This window comes from Solenopsis invicta, chromosome 7 (genome assembly GCF_016802725.1).
Source record: "Solenopsis invicta isolate M01_SB chromosome 7, UNIL_Sinv_3.0, whole genome shotgun sequence".
Classification (NCBI taxonomy): Eukaryota; Metazoa; Arthropoda; class Insecta; order Hymenoptera; family Formicidae; genus Solenopsis; species Solenopsis invicta.
The window spans coordinates 1,884,594-1,904,400 of NC_052670.1; the positions used below are offsets into that span (position 1 = coordinate 1,884,594).

Consider the following 19,807-nt stretch of genomic DNA (forward strand, 5'->3'; position numbering starts at 1 on the left):
GGTACACGATTACCAGCCGCGACGACTCCGTTTCCCCCTCTCGCTCGCTCGCTCCTCTCTTTCTCGCTCTCTCCGCTCCCTCCATCTCTTTCTCTCGCTCGCTCCGGCGCGCGCGCGCTCCTCCTCCGTCCGTCTCCCTCGCACGTACGTACGCACACTCTCTCGTTCGGTTCTCAAGCGCGACTTCCTCAAATCTTTATTTCAGGCTCGACCGCGAACTCGGGGCGAACGGTCGAAGCGCGCGCGACCGCCCCGGTTTTTTAACCGTCCTCACGGCAAGCTCACCGCAAGCGGCCACCGCCGCCGCCGCCGTCGTCGTCGTCACCCGTCACCGCCACCGCCGCCGCCGCCGCCGCCGCCGCTGTCGTCGTCGCGTCGTCGTCGTGCATCGTCGTGCATCGTCGTACATACGCGCGGCTGTGTGCGCCAAGGCAGCACCCGTCGGAGTCGCGGAGAGACGACGCGTGTCTAAATTTGAATACGCTCTGGCAGCGTAGAGGAGAGAAGCAGTGCCGTCCGCGCGTGTTACGCCGTCGGAGTCCTCGTCGTCGTCGTGGTTGTTACGCGTGAAAAAGTATATTTTAAGAAGGACGCTCGCGTTCGCCGCCGTGCATCTAGTCAACGCATCTAGTCTCCGCGATATCACTGGTCGCGGATAAAAGCTAACCTATCTTAACCGCGCGCGCGGCACACATCACGAGCAGCGCGGAGCGAGCGTGCCGACGCACGCGTGCACACACGGCGACCTAAGAATAATTCACGACACACGTTGTCAACCGTGATACGTCCCTATAAATATAATCGTGCGCCCTTTTTGCGAGTGATTCACGGCGAAGGTGAAGCAAGCGGAGGAAGAGAGAGAGAGAGAGAGAGCGAGAACGAAGAAGTGGAAGAGACAAGAAAGCTGAAAAAAAACTCGACTCTCAGATTAAACTGACGAACGTTCGCGGTAGATTTTTCTCATCGTTCGACACGAGTCGTCGTGACGCGACGGCGAGCGAGACCGACGACGGTCCGCGAGAAGGCAGAGTCTGCTTAGCAGACACGCACGTACACGCGCGATCGTGCCTTCGCACGAGAGAGAGAGAGGAGGAGGAGTAGTTGGAGAGTGTGCCAAAGAGGAGAAAAGAGAAAAAGATCGCCGATAGAGAGACGCAACGACGACGACGACGGGAAAGAGAAAGAGAGAGTCGTGAGTGTGCCTGTCGGTTCTCGCGTTGATTCCTTCGCTCGCGTTCGTCGATTCGGCGGCGTGGTATCGGCCAGCGACGACGCGAATTAGTGTGCGAGAATCAGCATCCGGCGAGCAGGAGGACGAGAAGGAGGAAGAGTAGGAGGAAGAGGAGGAGGAGGAGAAGTAGTAGCAGCGACGACAACAGCGGCAGCGGGAAGTTTTGTTTTGATCGGCGAACGATCGCGCCGTCTCACGATCTCTCGCCTCTTCTTCCCGTCTCTCCGTCTCGTGCGAGGCGGCCGCGGGGGTGCTGTATCGCGGTGTGGGGAGATATCGATCGCGCGCGCGGGACCATTGACGTCGTTCTGGAGAACGGCCGAACGTCGTAAGCGAGCGAGAGAGAGAGAAAGAGAGGGACGCGACGACGACGACGATACCTTCGTTGTCGACGATTCTAGCTAGCTAGTCGCAACCGGTGCGCGTCCTCGTTCTCGTCGTCGTCGTCGTCGTTCTTATCGTCATCATCATCGTCGACGATACGCGCACGCGGCGCGTCCTCGAGCGAGATCGCGATCGCGGTGCGGTGCGGCGCGCCGCATCGCGGTGCCGATCCCGAGGATCGCCCGCTCGCTCGCTCTCGGCCTCGCTCTCGTTGACGCTCTCGCGGGGGGAGAGATCGATCGATACGCCACGGCTCAGCAGGGACTCGGCCGACCGACCTGACTCCCGCCGTCGACATGCCCCGCTGATGATCCAGTAAGCTGCGAGATCCGGTGAGTTTACCAAACGCACGGTAGCAGCGATGAGGAAAGAGACCGAGAGAGAGACACACGCTCTTTCGGTCACGGTGAATCTCCGTCGAAAGACCCCCCCCCTCTTCTCCCCTTCCACTTATCGATATTCGTTAGGTATGCGTCTTTTTGGACCTCGTCCAGGTCGGTATCTTCTCGACCCTGCGATGGAAAATCCGAGCCAGCCGAGATCCACTTCGCGTGGCTCTTCTCTCTGGGTCTCCGGCACGACGACGATAATCTTCCCGTGTTCTCCCACGCACACGTTACGATCTTTGATCCCTCCGCACGCGCGCGCGCGCGCGCGCGAGCGAGCGAGTCGATCTTTATCCGAAACGCGACGTCAATTCAGGACAATTCGCCGTGTAACTTGATTATCGTCGGACGGGACGAACCCGGGATTCTCTCGTCGCGAGATCGTAACCGTTATGAAAATATCGCAACGTTCGATACCACTTTTGTCGCGAACGGGAACGGTAATTTGACGACACCGAATAGTAGATCGCGAGTAACGCGGTAACACGGCGATCGTATCTCGTCTTTAATTCGATTACCACTGTGTGCTTTGGTATTCCGCTCCTAATTCGATATCTGCGGCTGTCTTATTCAAGACATCGTAATTTCATAATCGTTCCGAATTATTAGATAGACGTCTGACGTGGTTCTCCAACGGTCAGAAGGACTGACGAGGGTGCAATTCCCCCTGGGACGTACATTCGGTATTGTTTTATTGATAATATTGAATATGGAAAGGAAGCGGTGGGGGGAGGGGAGGGGGGAGCAGCAGCGGTTCGCGAACGAGTTACGGAGTTAAACTTTTATTAAGATGAAACAATCGCTTTCTACGAATGCACGCTCGATACGGTTAATCATTCTTCAAGCTGGAATTAACGCCGCGCTGATAAGACAATCGAGGGGAACGTGTGTGCAGTATTACATTGTTTACGTTGACATGTAGTAGTAATTACTTTATCTAATTTATAGCCAGCGCTAAACGGTCAGATTACATAATTTAAATATTACATAATTTATTAGCTGGAACATGTGGTACAGACGGTTTGGGTGGAATGCAGAACAAAAGTAAATAAATAACGACGGGTTTTCTTCTGGAATTTAATAATTATTCCATACTGATTCCACTTAAATAAATCTGTATTTTGTTCAGAGAGAGAGAGAGAGAGAACACTTTTCGCATGCGAAACAAAAATTACCACTGTGCTCTTCGGTATAATTCATTCAAAATCGTAATAGTTATCATTTGCACTGTGCAATGGCGACTGTATTAACGACGTTCGCTGAAATCTTTTGCCCCCTATCGAATTTCCATTAATAAAGAACGATCGTAATCATATTATGATTATAACTATATTACATGTTAGCGATAAGATTGTCATTGTACATACAACGCGCATAAAAATTTCATTTTTCAATATTCTTGAGAGCTCGGTAAAAATTTGCGATAAACTACGACGTAATCTCAATTTCACTTTGTAAACAGACGCACGGGAAAGCGAAGGAAAATATTGCATTTCACATATTTATTAAACTGGAGTAACTGGAGTAAGATGCACGCGAAGTTGCTCAGGATTGCGCAGCCCCGATTGGGAGTTACTAATTCTTTTTTTTTTTTCCCTCTCTATCGTTGTATCGACTTTGTTAGGTTGACCGAGAAAATAATGGGGACCCAGCTCGGTTCTCTCGCTCCGATTAAAGACGCCCTCCCTTCGCAGAACACACGAGAGAGAAAAGAGCGCGCTTGGTATCCACCGTGTAATCCGAGGATCACGCCTCTGTGATAAATTATATCTCCTGCCCACGACGAGATACTTAATCAGATCCTTAAAACAATATTCGATCGTGCAGAACGCGCGTGCACCGCTACAAGTTTATTCGGGGGGACGGGAGAGGAAAAAAGAAATCCTGAAGAGGAAAACTTGGATTAATTCGCGACGATGGACCAGTTTTCGTTTGATCTCGAAAGATCGTTCGTGAAATGTCGTTATAAAACAATCGATTAAAGTTAATCTGCAGTACGGATAAACGTCGCAATTTCGAAACCCTGCCGCGATTCGTTGCGACTTCGTAATAACCTTTTTTTTTTTCTCTTCGTCTCTTTTAATTTATCGCTACGGCGGCGCACCTCTCGCGACGCGTGAAGATATCTTCCGATGGCGTTTGCGATTGAGGATCGTTTAACTTTTATTACGCGCGCCGCGTTATTTTACTCGGAATACCATAAATCATCGATGGTCGTTTTGATCGGTTCGCTATCTAGCGCGCGAGCACCGGTGCGGAATCTGCGCAAGTTTGCACGCATAAACGATCCGACAAAGCGACATCCTAACGAGCCGGCATAGTTGTTAGTCGAGCGAAGACTCCATCGAGTAACACGTACATGCGCACACAGGCGTAAGTCTGAAATTATCAGCTACAAGGATAAGATATAAAGAATAAGGCATAGATAGATAGATAGATAGATAGATAAAGTTTATTACGTATCCTTCAACAGCTTCAACAGCCTTCAGCAGGAAACGGTAAAACTGCAGTACGTGCTGTCGGTTTTACTCTAATTCCATGTATCAACTCGAATGTTGCAGTAATTTTTACCGTTGATAGATGATGCTAATAAACATAACAATCTAATATAAGTCTAACGCCCATTTCCACCAGTGTTGATTAACTGCGATCTCCGTTTAACTTTTTATTCTTTTCTAGTTCTAAGAATTAGAAAAAGATAGAGAGCGAGTTAAAGCGAGATAAGGCAATTAATTTATTGACTATACATTCGAACGTTAATATTTTTGTCGAAGAAACGATAAATGGTGAATCGAAGATATAATGAGAGTTGATGCTCGTAATAAAATTATCATTGATATGAAGAAAACATCAAGCAATTCCTATTGATGTGTACATTGAAAAAAAATTTGTTAAAAAAACTAAATTATTTAGTCCGATACGATCAATTAAACATTGGGTGATTCAACAAATATTTAATTGTACAAAAAAGAGGTATAATTTATTCGTGTCAACCAATCAAATTTTTTAGCCACACTGAGAGAAACAACATCGTAAAACAAATTTTACGTAAAAAAAAAGTTACTCTGTAGATAAATATCAACTTATTGACTTGCAGTTAAGTTAAAAATGTCTTCATTGAAATTTATGTAAATAAAATGAAGAAATCTTTTTTAATCGAATAATTTTTTTTCGCAGTCTAAAAAATATTTACTGTTAAACTATTTTTATATTTGAAATCAGATTTTTAATCTACGAAAACAGTTTAATCAACTGTAACAATATTATTAGCTTATTTGTAAAATTGTTATTTAAATTGTTATTTAAATGTAAAAAATGCGATAATACAAAATACTTGAAGTAATATAGGTCTATTTACTTAAAAGTAAATATTTTTCACTTATAATTGAACGAAAACAAATTCTTGTATCAAAATATATTGTTTTAGGAAAAATTTTTTTTACTTAAAAAAATTTTTCTCTCGGCGCAAGAATTAATTAAATCGATCCAATATTTAGTTGCACGTAGTTGGACTAAATATTTTGGTTTTTCAACCAATTTTTTTCTCACCGTGTACAACGTAGTATACCTTTCGTAATACATCCCGCTGCTTATACTTCTTATTCTACTTGTTACCTCGCATCTCTCTTCGTATCTCCATCTCGCATTTCATTGTGTCTCGACCCCAGCGCATCTCGCGCGATAATCCTTTGAATTCGATATTGACTCGGCTCGGTCGCGGACACAATCATCCGCCGTGATAAGACACGAGTTTTATCAGCTGGACCGTGTGACGTACTCGTGCATGTAGCAAACGCTCCTCTTTTCTCGACGAAGCCGCGTCTCGCTATCGGTTGATTATTAATCGACGAGCCTCGACGAGATGCAAATGAGTCTCACATGTCGATGTCGCCGCGATCGACTCGCCAATGAAATGAACGCGCGATGATTAAGTACAGGCCATTCGCTCGATCGGAACCTGCTTCGTCGTCTGATAAGAATTTCATAATTTTCAGTGACTTTTTTCCCCCTTTTGACTCCGGGGTGAAGGTCAAACGTTGCGTAACGCAGACATTTAAAACGGTATTGTGTTTCAGTATTGTGATGCAAAAGTGGAATCGTCCGCAAGATACATATGTTTCTTATGATAAATTTGCGTTTTACAATTTCTCTTCAATCACCCGAAGAAAAATTGTCGAATGCAAATTTATCATATATAATTCTTTAAACATCTGAATCGCTGAAGTTTTTTTTATGGCCTAGCGTATGTTGAGAGGAAAAAAAAGTTGTAATTTATCATAGAGCACTGTCATCCAGTGACTTAAGACACTCTTTGTCACTTTTTCTCCAGTTGGTCACTAAAAAGTCAAATCATCCGTTTTCCTGAACCAACATGAAATTTGTAACACATGTGGGTTCTACTCATACCTTTGTTAAGTCTGATAACAATCGCTACTCGCTCATCACTGGGTACTGCGGTCCGACGTCTTATTAGAATCTGATTTTTTTGCAACGTGAATCGAACGCGACAAGCGGTGCGACTGATATATAAAATGTATCACGTTGTCGGAAGCAAAAAAAAATGCAAAGATGAAAACAATTGCTAAACACACAGAAAAATGTTTATGCTTGGCCTTTCGCGATCAGCTGGGAGACATAGTCCACCCAGTAATCAATTGTTTGTCAGAGCGTCGATCGCTGGTACTGCTGCTAGTCGTCACTTCGTACTGATTGTGAGATATTTCCAGATACAACTTTAATTTCTGATTTCTTTGCGTATCGTTCAAGTCCCGGTTCTTTTCTCGTAAGCTTTCAACAAGCTATGAAAAGAATTTGCTATATATTAGGCTGTTCAAAGATAAACTCGGGCAGATAAGAGTAATTTTGTTTACTTAAATACCCTTAATTACTCTGAGAATTCGATAAAAGACCGCCACTTTTAGTTACTATTTTAATAGCTGAAAGACATTTTTTGTTACTTTTCTTTGTTAAAAAGCTATTACTATTGCATTTTCTTTTTTATCCATCAACTGGATGGCTATTATCATATCTAGTATAATTTGTAGTCATTTTTTATGCTATCTGTATTTATAACTGTTTTAACGATGCAAATAGATGCTAACTGTTATTATTATGTAAATAGTACACTGTTAAAAGTAAAGTGAAATTCAAGATATTTTGAAGTTTAAACATTATATTTAAAGTACATTAAATTAAAATGTATTTCTAACTGAAAAGTATGCGATAAAATTCAGTGCACTTTTTGACAACATCAAATGTTTTTTAATATATCTGCTTGAAAGTTTCTTCCGTCACATTGCATTAAATTCTGCAGTCGATTTTTACATGTAACAATGTAAGCAAATGTTAAAAAAATAGTTATATTTGCTATAATTGTGAGTGCATTTATTTCACAAGAATATTTTATTTTTACTATTCATGTCTTGATATTTTATTATATTAATATTTGAAATTATGAATTTATAATAAAAATTGATTCATAGTCGGTGGAACTATAAATCTAATATTATTATTAACATTATCAGTAATGATCATAAGAATGGAGCTAACCATCATTTTATTTCATCACGCAACTTTAGTCACAAATACCAAAGACTTTTCTCCCAGTGTTACCCTCTCGCCGAGCATTCGATACGATGTAATATTTTCATAGCGTTTTGATACGCCCGTAAGTTGTGTACGATACTATAATATGTACCGATAATGGACATCTATATTACATCCGGATTGTTCCAAACCGTTAACCGAAGAATTAGTCCGTGGTATAATGTTTGTACAGCTGTTGGCGTTCTGCACTCGAACAATATTCCGCTCAAACAAAACTCTAATTCCCCAAACTGATCGACGACTTCTCGTCGATGAAATTTCTCTCCGACGGCGACGCTCAGCGTCGGCTCAGCCCCGCCGTGCCAGGGTCGCGGCGCGCTCGTCGAAATTATCCGACAAGTTTATTTCTGATATTACCTTATTGTACATCGTCGTAATATTACGCTCACTCGTTCCTGATACCGTATTTTTACAATGTGTCTCGGCCCCGAGATGTATAGGCCGGCGCGAGCTGGCTGCGGCTGGTCGCTGACCCTCACTCACGGGTGGCGGGGGGTTGTACGCTCTTGTATAATAAACCGAATTCGATCGCGGGAGACACGTCGTGCGAGGCTTTTCCTAGATCTCTTCGACGTACATCGCGGATAAAGATAGCGAAGGGGGATATGTAGCGAGCGCGCTACGCCGCTTTTCATTCACTAGTCGCGCGCGCGCGAGTAATAATTTATCTCCACCCCCTCTCGCGCTTGGAAGAAAAGCCGTGCCTACTGCGCGGGGAGGGAGAGGGGGGGGGTGTTGCACATATGTGTGTATACACTCGCACGTGCATCGATCGATCACACGCGGAACGTCAATTCCGTACCGAGGTGGCAAGACAGTGATAGCGCGCGACGCCACGACGCGCCTGACGTCGGGAAATCATTATCGCGGCGACTTGGAAGGTTCTCGTTTCCTCACGCGGGTTCTCTTCGCGAACAACGTGAAACATCCGCCGTGACGCGGCGTTTTTTTAACTCGATACCCCTGAAAGAATATCTTGTGTGTGTGTGTGTGTGAAGCAAAAAATTTTATTTCACATAAAAAGTTATTTACTCCGTTGGTCCTAATGGCTTATTTTTACTATGCAGTCGGGTTAAAAATTTCCTACTTAAAATATTTATGTAAATAAAATGAAATAATTTTAATTTAAGAAAGCAGTTTAATTAAGTTTAATAATATTATTAGCTTATTTGTAAAATTATTATTTAAAAAAAATGTAATACAAAATTGCACACTCGAGGTAAATATTTTTACTCAAACCGAACAGATACTTGCACCGAATTAAATATATTAATATAAAGATTAAAAATATATAAATTTTAACAAAATATATTTTTTATTTAAAAAAATTTTTCTCAGTGTAGAGATATGTCTATAAAAATCATACAGTCTGTCAATTACTGTCAATTTGTTAAAAAAAAAGGAAATAGAGAAAAGTGATATTATACTAGTTCTTCCCGCTGACACAAAACGTTGAATTTGAAGAGTTTCTGAAAAAAAAAATTTTTTTTTCTTTTAAAAAGAAACCGATATTTCGTTTAATTGGATAATAAATTTTATATCGAAACTTAATGTTGACGTAAATCATAGATGGCGTGTGTAATAACACCCGACTTAGCTGTATTAATTATGAAGAAACTTTTTTACTGTAGATATATTTTCAATTAAAGAAGCACGCTATCTCGTACATATTTTATATGTAACACACTGGAAATTTAATTTAATTCCAGCAATAAGGTATTTTACGCACAGACGTTGAAGGACTTTAATACAGCTCGCAATTAATCGCTGACAATTACGAATGTCCCTCTCACGGCGAGCGATGTAAATCACTGAAATCAAGAATCGAAGGGGGGAATGTAGAGGGGCCAGCCAACTCATTTTCCACTTTTCGAGATTTGCAGAATCATCTCTGGGCAACTCGGATTTTTTTTTCTCTCTTTCGATAATCGAAGGGCAAATATTAAATGTTGGTTTTAGCATGCGCGAGCTTTATATTTATATCGCTCAGGCGAGAATCAACAAACGTTTCGCCCACTCGATTGCTCGTGCGCGCGCTTTTGAAACGTAAACAACGGATTCGCGACCGATAATTTTCTCCGCGTGCGCGCGCGAGCGCTGTGCAACGTCTGGCGGTCGGCATACACGTAAAAACCCTGGCTTTAACTCGCCGGTTCTAATTCTAACCCCCCTCGGACTATATTTACTAAAGCTTTTCCCATTCATCGCGAGCACGCGATGTGTCGTTACGTGAATTAACGCGACGCGTCGTCGTTGCACCGTTTTACCCCGTTATTTTCGTCGCGCTTCATTTTACGCCGCCGCCTCATATCAAGATCGCGTTTCATAATCGCTCGCGCACGCACGAGACGCGCGATCTAATCGCGTGGCTAACAAATCGCGACGTCACTTTCGCGACCTCTTCCGCGATTTGCGATTCCGAAAGGACTACTGCGGGATACGTCCTTCGTTTTTTACCGATGATATCTTTGTTCTATATTTATACACTGAGAGAAAAAATTTATTAAATTTTCATCAATATTTGTTTGAATAGTTGCAATGAAATATTAATTTACGGCACATGTTTACTGAATAAAAAAAGAATTAAATTAGTTAAATTTAATTAGTGGTTCTTGCGCTAAAAAAAAATTTCTTTACATTTTTTAAATACATTTAAACAAATATTCATTAAAATTTAATTTCTTCTCTCAGTGCAATAATGAGTAATTACAGTGAATAATTACAATGTAAGTTATGCTGACGAGAACCGGGAGAAAAAATGTGAATCAAAACAAAGTAGAAGGTAATAGCATAAAAACAAAATAATAATCCGCGAGATAAATTATTCAAACTTCAACGCGAGTTAAACGCGAGTATTGTACTTTGCAGTAACGTGTCTGATTGAAGTTATCCGCAGTTTTTATAAAAACCGAACGCGGAAAAACACAGCGTAAACGGCGAGCTTCATTTTAAACGAGTTTTGAACGTCCTTCGGTTATATCGCGTAGGTGAGAGATTAACCTACCCGATTTACATTAACTTTACATATTAACTTTCATAAAAAAAAAAGAAACACCGGTTCTACGGTGTAATCACACGACGAGTAAATTATACATCAGGAGTGTATTACGGTAAGACGAACGTATGATGGGGAACAAGTATACGAGCGAGGATGATTCGAAACGCGCTTCGTCATTCGTACTTAGCAGTTACGTTCCATCTTCTCTCTTACGTAACGTATTCGCGGTTTATTACCGCGCGATCGGCCATGTATGTACGCGAAAAGCCACGAATATTTTGAGGCACTTCTCTGCCGCTTCTGAACGCTCGGCTCATGGTCTCGTCTCCGATAACGTGTGCAAATTTCATTAATATTTGAACAGCTTTCGGGCCACCGGCGGCTGTAATTGAACCGTTAGAGCTACCGCCGCAATTTGCGGCCTCTACGCGTGCGAGAGCGAGGATCGATCGATGATTTCTCACAGAGTTGCTTTTGTCCGTGTCATCTTGCGTCTGTTATCTTACGTGTTACGCCTGTATTGCTTTCGCGTGTTCCGATCGTTTTCTCGAAACGGTTGTTGTTGGCGTTTTGCTCTTCTATTAAATCTATAATTCGAGAGGATTTAATATATGATAAGATTGTGTTCTTAATATCATCCTAATTGTCGGAAAAGAATTTATAACGTGCTTGGATATAATAATAAATACTATGAATAATACTCCAATAATTGTAATATAACGTTTTCTTTCTTTTTCTTCTTTTAGAACGAAATTCTTAAGAGAAACGCGTTGTATATATGTAAATTGTGAATGTTACTTTTTCACGTACATATAAAAAGATATGTATTTACTAGACAGAACCGGGAAAACCTGGGATTTTCGTGGAATTCAGTTTTTACCTTTGAAATACGTGAATTTTCATGAAATTTTATTAGTATTCAGGAAAATTTTTGGAATTTTACTTTCAAATTTAAATTTTATCTCTTTCTGACAAAATTATTTCTTGTATTTTCTGTCTAGTGATGTTCATATTTACTATTCAGTGATGTAAATTAGGTACACGTATTGTAGACAGATCATGCAGCATTTAGTTTATATTATTTCTAGTTCAATCTCCAATTCAAGTCTTATGTTTTTTTGTGATTGCATGATTAAAGAATATTGAAAAATACATATAATAAATTTATTTTGTAGCTGCGTTAAAAAATTCTCTGTAATCTTATTTGGAATTTTGATTAAAATTCCTGGAAAATCTGAGAATTCTCATGGAATTCATTTGCAACATTTTTTTTTGTACACACCCTAATATAAGTTATACTTAACTATGTTATAATTCATGAACCCCATTTTTTCTCTGTTCTAATCTTATCGATATTTATATTTTTTGTTTCGCCAATTTATTCGATATGCGTTTAACGAGTTAACCCTTTGTTACACAAATTTTTCTATTGAACGTATTGTTCACCGAATTTTAGTATATGAACATTTTTAGGATGACACTAATTACGAACCTGAAATGCAAGATTAATTAATTCAACATATCTTGATAATCAATGTCGGATTTGTCATTTAAAATTTACGAATTGCTCTAAATGCAGATTTTGATATCAGTGACCTCGAAATCATTAATAAAGAAATTTCGAAAGTATATTTATTATCATCTTCACCTAGAATGTATTTTTTGTACAAAAAAAAACTAATTTAGACTGATCTTGTGTTTTTAATTATAGTTAATGTAGAATATTACATATTTTTGTTATTTACGTATACCCACAAGTCTTATCAATATAACGGTACTAAATATATAATATAAATCAATTAAACTGAAAACAAATTTATTTTTAAATAAATATTTTTTTACATTATATCGTTTGTTGATTAAAAAAATAATTGCAAGTTTAAAAATAAATTTATCTTATACTAATGTTTATTTAAATCAAAGAACATGATTTGATTAGATGAAACTTTCCGGTATACCAAATATATAAAAATATACAAAAACTGCGGCGAGAAAGGTGTTTCCTTTGCATCGGATCCTACGTAAAAAAGTATTAAATAGATATTTATGCATATTTTTACGTTTTGAGATTTATATTGAATGTATATCTCTCGCTCGTGCACGTATTTACGAATCGTGTCGTGCAACGTTAATCGCATCCTCCTCGCTGATCGATAAAGTCCGATCGATCGGCAGCTGCTCGGCGCCAATCGGGTAGGTCGTGACGATCTCGTGGAAAATGAAAATTCCAGTACGGACGGTAGATTATAACACAGCGTTCCAACTGCCATTCGCTTCCGTTCGCACGCCTCGATTAATCGCGCTTCTCTATCATCAAGACATTACTGGCTCTCCGGCTCTATGTGTGCGTATGTGGCTCACCACATCCACTCTCCCTCTCTTTCTCTCTCTCTTTCTCTCTCTCTCTCTCTCTCTCTTTCTCTCGCTTGCTCTTTCTCGCACAAGCTTTATCCGCAGTAGGACAGCGCGCGCAAGGGGGGATACGGGGCCAGGGGGAGAGCACCTGTGCAAGGTTGAAGAGTACACCACGACCACTCCTTGTTTGTCGCAACCTGTTAACGCGCCGCCTGTTCGCGTATGTCGGCGCGCAACAACCCTTCTTCGTCGCTCAACCGACGGGAAAACTTTAGGGCGTGTAATCCCCGGTAACTGGTCGGCCGGCCGGCCGACCGACCGACCGACCGGCCGGCCGGCCGGCCAGTCAGCCAGCCAACCAACCAACCAACCAACCAGCCAGTCGGCCGGTCTGCACTGTGATCATCCCGGATTATCGTTCTTCGTCGTTTCTCAAATCCGCTATTGAAGCCGGCCGAGACCGCGCCGCCGAGAAATCGATCCTCTGACGCAGATCGCTCGGCGAACGAATGGCGGTGGTGGTGGTGGTGGTAGTGGTGACGGTGGCGACGGTGGTTGTAGTGGGGTTGGCGGTGGTGGTGCACCCCGTATAATCGGATCCCTCCACGAGAGCTTTTCCCTTCGTCACCACGTATCGCGCACCGACCGACCCAGCGCGCCTTGCATCGCATGCCGCAAGGCACTCGAACGCGTGTACGCGTTTAGCATCACGTATGTGGGAAATAGGAAACTGACTTATTCATTAGCTTCGCACGCGGAATGCGACCCAGCGGCTCTTCTTTATGTTTGCTTACAAAGTTGGCTTTTCACATTATTTGTAAAAAAAAAATCTCTGATGTTGGAAAAAAGGCTTTTTTTTGTTCACAGACCATTCCTTTCACCTTATTTGTAAAAAAAAAGGATCTAATATAAGAGAGCCTTTTTAAGCAAATGTGAAACCTCTGTGAAAGATCGGAGCTCGTAATCGACGTCCTTCGTTACATTCTTGTGTGGGGAGTACTTTGTATAGGGTGGCATAGAAACTTTTTATATACGAATGGGACATAGAATTGTTATAAATTTTATTGATATTTGTTCTTATCGTGCAGCTGTTTAGCTATTGCAGAGATAAATGGTAAACGACGACAGATAATATAATTTGCAGTTGCGCTTGCAACCTGGAACTCGTTCGATCAGTGAACAAAAAATTCTTTCCAGGACAAGAATCTCACGTACCAATTGCAGTTACGAATAATAAACGTCATTACGGCTTCGTTGCTTGCTCTCTTCGTAGTTCACTGTTATCCTTATCTCCTTCAGGAAAATATTGTTGTTAACGATCCCGGAGAGTGATCTTCGGGGCTTGGAAAAAAAAGTGCGAGCGAAATAAAAACATACAAAGTGTACGCAAATAAGCTCGTCGTTATCAGTAGCTGTATTACGTACTCGTGTCGTTATTTCTCTGGCCGATCGTTTGCATGCTAATATTACGCAGCCAAATTACAGGCACGTGTCACAACGTAGTGCGCGCGGTATCTTTTCAATCTAGCGCGCCAGCCGTCCGCTTTTCGCAAGCTCAAAAAAATCCTTTCGCTGAACTTGACCTTCGTCACTCATTCGTATCAATAGCGATAAAATTCTCAAGCCACAACATTGCCAATTGGCTTGTTTTATCGGACAGCGCGCGCGTTGCACAATGAGATAACAATACGAATCTCTGCGTCTCTATATCGCGGGATCGTCCGTCTCTCTTTGACTCCGCAAGTACATCCGCGCCGATGTACTCGAGATATCTCGCCAGTTTCATAAAAGTCGTTTCGTTAGAAACAGACGCGGGCGCCGCACTCGTGTATTTTAGCGTATTTGGGCGATATAAAAATAATTTATGTTAATTACTCGTTTGTATAAAATTCGCTCTACACTTTTGTCTGCCGACACGTGGATTAGGAAAACACGCTAATAGCATTTGCCGGGGCACGGCAAATGTCACGAATTGCTAAGAGTTTTATCTTTCTTGTTGTTAGTTAGCGTAATAAGTCTAGATACTCGACGTTTTCATTAGAATTTCCAACTACTTTGTTCTAATCGAAAGTAAAATGCGGCCGTGCGACGTATAAATTTACGTTTGTCACGAATTTCATCTCAATTTGTGCAAATGTGTGTAAAATAGGCGCCGGTACTTTTTTAGAGCCAAGGGCAGCCCAAGGGGAAGGGGGAGAGGTCTCTTTTAACTATTGAGGACGAAAAGTGGAGGTTTCGGGCGCGTGGAACGTCATACCTGCCGCATCGATCGTGTATTACGCAATTTAGGACACAGTAGGCACCATGTATTACACATTCAGGACACGGTAATGGCATTGAAGTAATAATCGCTACCCTCGCGTCAGCCTCTAGAGGGACACGCATCGCTCGCCCGTCGAACTTTTCTCACGGGCGTAGCGTGTGTGGGATGGGGAGACAAAGATCACGGGAAAGAAAGACACATTTTTCGCATTTATCGTTGCAACGAACGCTTCGCGATACCCTGGATAATATATACCTATTGTGAACACAGGAGGGTGAATTATTTCTCTGAACTGGGCTCAGATCAGATGCAAGATGCCAGGTATTATTTCGTCGGTTCGGTCGAGTTCTAGGAACTCGACTGCAACCGTGATAGGCGAATAAATCCACCCAATTCCCAGTGCACTCCGCGCGCCGAAACTTTTTTTTATTCGAGCCAAGGGAGAGTTCTCGTTTGCTAAAGGATTATTAGATGTGGATCGCGCGGCACGCGCGGACGTGTGTATAGGGTGCCCGCGCAAACTTTTCTCCCAGACCGTGGAATCGTATTTCACCGCTACATTTTCACCGCATTAGGGATGGATCGAAGCAATTAACGCTATCTGCCTCAATACGGCATATGGTTGCGAGAGATAAAGGAATCGCTTTCTATTTCCCAGCTGACGTCACTGCCAATCGCGCTGCGCTACGAATACAAAGGCTCCTTTAATTGCTTTAATTACCTAGGCACCAATGCCTCCGAACATCGCAGAAAAGAAGCAAGATCTGCCTTGCATTCCGTGTTATACGCAATTATCTATTCTATCCCGGTCACGATCGCTGACCGTATTGATACATATATGCACCGTTTGCCGATTATCTTTAATATAAGTGATCAACCTGTTTTCAAATCGATCCGAACGTCTCTGTTTCCCTTACAACTTCTCGATCTCCAAGATTAAAAATTTTGATCGCTAGCCGCTACATTATTTTTAATCTTAATTATAAGAAGAATCAGAGAAGAAAGAGAGAGAGAGAGAGAGAGAAGGAGGGGTTCCTGATTTCTCTTTATCTTATTCATTTTTATCTATACAAAATATCCATTTTTGATATTAGATTGTTTTGTAAACGCGTTGAACGAACTTGGCGCGCGATAATTGTGTTTGTTATTAAATTTGGATTTATTTTGACCCATTTTTATTTTTAAAATACGATAGCCAGTTCGTATTGATTGTCGCTAAATTCAAGATTTCATTAAAATCGCATTATCTGGCGCACACATTTTTGAACCGCGTTCATGCATACAGGGAACGAGTAAAATTTTTTTTTTTTCCCCCGGAAAATGTGAGAAACGTTCCTCCTCAAGTCGTGACGCGAAAAATCGCCGAGGATGAATCAACATCGGCGATCATTCGCGATGATCGTCACGTCAATTATCGATAATAAAATTGCCGACGCGAGACGCTGCTTTTTTGCACATTTCGCATCACGCGCGTTCGCGCGCACTCGCAGCGACTGAAAAGCAATTTGAATATACGAACGCACGAGATGAATCATCATCCTCATGGCGATTAGCACGGTTGAGTTTTCGTTACTGTCGCTACGCCGCGTCGCTCTCTCGCCGGATATACGTCTCTCGTTTCTCTACGTTTCGCTATCGTAGATTTTTCAGTTCGCGATCTCTTCTCTCGCTGTCCCGAACTTTCTAGTAACTTTTGACAATTCGCAGTAACGATCGCGAAAACGGAAAAGGCCTGTAATAATATATTTTTTCCTTAATTTTTTGATTGTAGAAAAAAATAGCATAGGCCAACCCCCCTCCCTTTTTTTTTGACGAGAATATCTATACTCTGATAATCTTTGAGCTGAAAACGACTGACTATTAATGAATGGCAGTTCCCTGTCTAGAACGCAAAAAGTTTATCTATTTTGAGAATTTTTGTTAAAAAAAAAACCCGCTGCACATATTATTGAAGCTATCGACTTCAACTTTTGCATATGTGCAAAATACATGTCTGTTTACCGCGTAGAATGGGATTATTCCGATGTCTATAAATTGATTATTTTTTTCATATATGTTTGATTCAATTTATTTTATTTAAAAAATCGATACGCTTGTTTTCTTTTTTAAAACCGTGCCATTTTAATAATGTACAATATTTTTTATTTATCTAGTTTTCACGATAAACAGTCACTTATTTTAGACATGCGCAATGCTTGAAGTCGATAACTTCAGTATAGTTTCTGAGAAAATGTATCAGCCAACTCGAAAAATGTATTCTAAAAATTTAGATAACATAAAAGCTAACAAACATTTGGCCATACGAAAATTCGTAAATGTTTACTAAATATGTACAAATAGATGCGTAAAAGCTTAGAAAAATACGTGCAGTAAAAATCGTTTTCTTTAAAAAAAAAATTCCCAAAAAGGCCACTTTTTGCACGCTGTGTAGACTAGAATACTGTAATAACATCGTGAGTTTTGTTTCGATCTCTACAGTTAATTCGAAACTCGTTAAGATACGAAAATTCCGAAATTTGAGTCACGACACTATCCGGTAGTCTTTTTAAAGAGAAACTGGCACCAAATTTTACAAAAAATACATATACGTGCCTACTTAGCATCTTTTTTCTGACCATGCACGCTTGTATACTTTTCTTCTGTTATTTAGTTGCATCGAAAAAAAGTTCAGTTATCTTGTTATCTTGCAATAATATTTTTATTCGCGTATCTGCGAAACGAGTTATCTCGGGTTAATAAGACGCGAGCGATTAACGGGACTTTAAATTTTACAAGTCACGTTTGTAAAATTCCAACGATTTTTTTTTGTTGAATAGTTCTCTGATACTGATACGAATCTCTCGTCTCTTTCTGTTCGGGTGGGTTTTTCTTTGCGCACTTACAGTCGCGCTCTCGAGTTAATTAAAAGGCATGTTACGACGGAAGAAAAGACCGATACGTTACGCGAAATTAGGGGTTTGATATCATGATTTAGCCACGATGTAAATTCGTTGACCCAGAGCTTATTTTTCGCCCGTAAAAACACCCACCGGCTTAAAATTAGTTCCCCTTCCTTCCGACACTGACGACTTATTTGTGGGGCCCGAAACGTTTAATTCGGTCGCGCTTGTGGCTAAATCTACGCCCGTACCGTAATAGTTCCGTATTTATAGTGTATTACGGTAATATCGCAGTGATTAATTTGCCGTCCATCGTCATATTGTCCGTCGTTGCGCGATTTTAGAATGTATTGCAATAATAATGACAAATCTTCTTTTGGACGGTGCATTAAGAATTGATGCGATTGACAGGTCGGCGTTGAATTGCGAGTAGAAGCAACATTCATACGCGTGTAATATTGATGATGCAGACTAGTTAAGTCTGACATTTAATTATATTAGGATTAATGTGTCAAAACACGGCGCGTTATGAAACAGTGCTCTTTTATATTGGCGCAATAAATAAATTGATATGGTTTACAGCTGACATCGCTCAAAAATATTGCGTTTACATGTAGCGAAAAAAAAGCGAACAAAACTTCTTGAATGCAAGAAGAGAAATAACGTCCGAAAGACTCGAAAAAATGAAATATATTTAAAATGTGCTTCGCGAACTTTTTTGTTTATTCAATTTTTGATTTGAAAAATATTTTTAATAACACTTTTCTCCTTTTTCTCTCAAAACCTATTGGGTACCAAATACTGATTATTTGATATTGTTTTATCGTGATAATCGATATATTGCTTTATTGATCGCCATTTTGTCAAAAATTGCTTTTAAGGATTGCGATATGCCCACCGTTTTTAAAATTTTTGAAAATTGAGATAAATATGTTTTTCTGTTTTTCTGTTTTTTTGGGGGGGGGGGATACACTCGACAGCAAAATTGAAGCATCACCTATTCTGACTCCCAAAAATAGGCGAAATTCGAGAGAGTGCTTTTTTGAACATTTTTTTTTTACAATTATTTTTTGACGAAGTTACACTCTCTTGAATTTCACTTATTTTTTGGAGTCGGAATAGCTTCAATTTTGCTGTCGAGTGTATTATTACTAGAACAAACATATATTTTATTTCAGCACTTGGTTAAAAATTCCGTTGTACTAGCTCGTTCGCTGCGGTAGCTCAATTATCAATTCCAATTGAAAAACACGTTCTCCTCCCATAACAACGTCGTGCACGACATCGTTCCCTTTTATTCCGCTTGAAAGCCGCAATCTCGCAGTGGTAAACGATTCGACACTTTGTTTGCCGGTCCGTGGGCTCTCTGAAGCACACGCCAGCCGGCGCTTTGCGAACTTGTTCGTACGCACGGCATCGTAATCGATACATGAATGTGACAAGCGCGCGAGTTTCCATTCAATATTAGGTTTTAAAGCGCGGTCCAGTTCTGTCGCTCTCCGCGAGCTGTCGTGCTTATTTATCGCTCGCGGCAGCAGCATCCCTTTTCCCGTAGCATCCTGAGGAGCGAAACGCGTTAATCCAGAGAGAGAAAGAGAGAGAGAGAGAGAGCGCCGGCTGGTGGGATTCGTTTTGAAAGCGAGACGTACCTCTCTACCGCTCGGCAACTTTTCTGGATTTTTTTTCCCCATTCAAAATTTTCTC

At 41.2% G+C, this 19,807-nt stretch overlaps 1 protein-coding gene across 5 annotated transcripts in view; it reads left to right on the forward strand.

Annotated features, from left to right (window-relative positions):
* Positions 1 to 19,807, forward strand: part of LOC105195052 (myocyte-specific enhancer factor 2) — an 85,313-nt gene that overhangs the window by 53,782 nt on the left and 11,724 nt on the right. Inside the window, exon 1 of one of the 5 annotated variants that reach the window (XM_026130503.2) lies at positions 204 to 1,947. The exons of 1 other annotated variant lie outside the window; for it this stretch is intronic. The gene's annotated coding sequence lies outside the window, so the exon portion shown is untranslated. Of the gene's footprint in view, positions 1 to 203; positions 1,948 to 19,807 lie in introns of those variants that run through there. 3 more of the 5 variants (XM_026130502.2, XM_026130501.2, XM_011160261.3) reach the window with 3 other exon arrangements.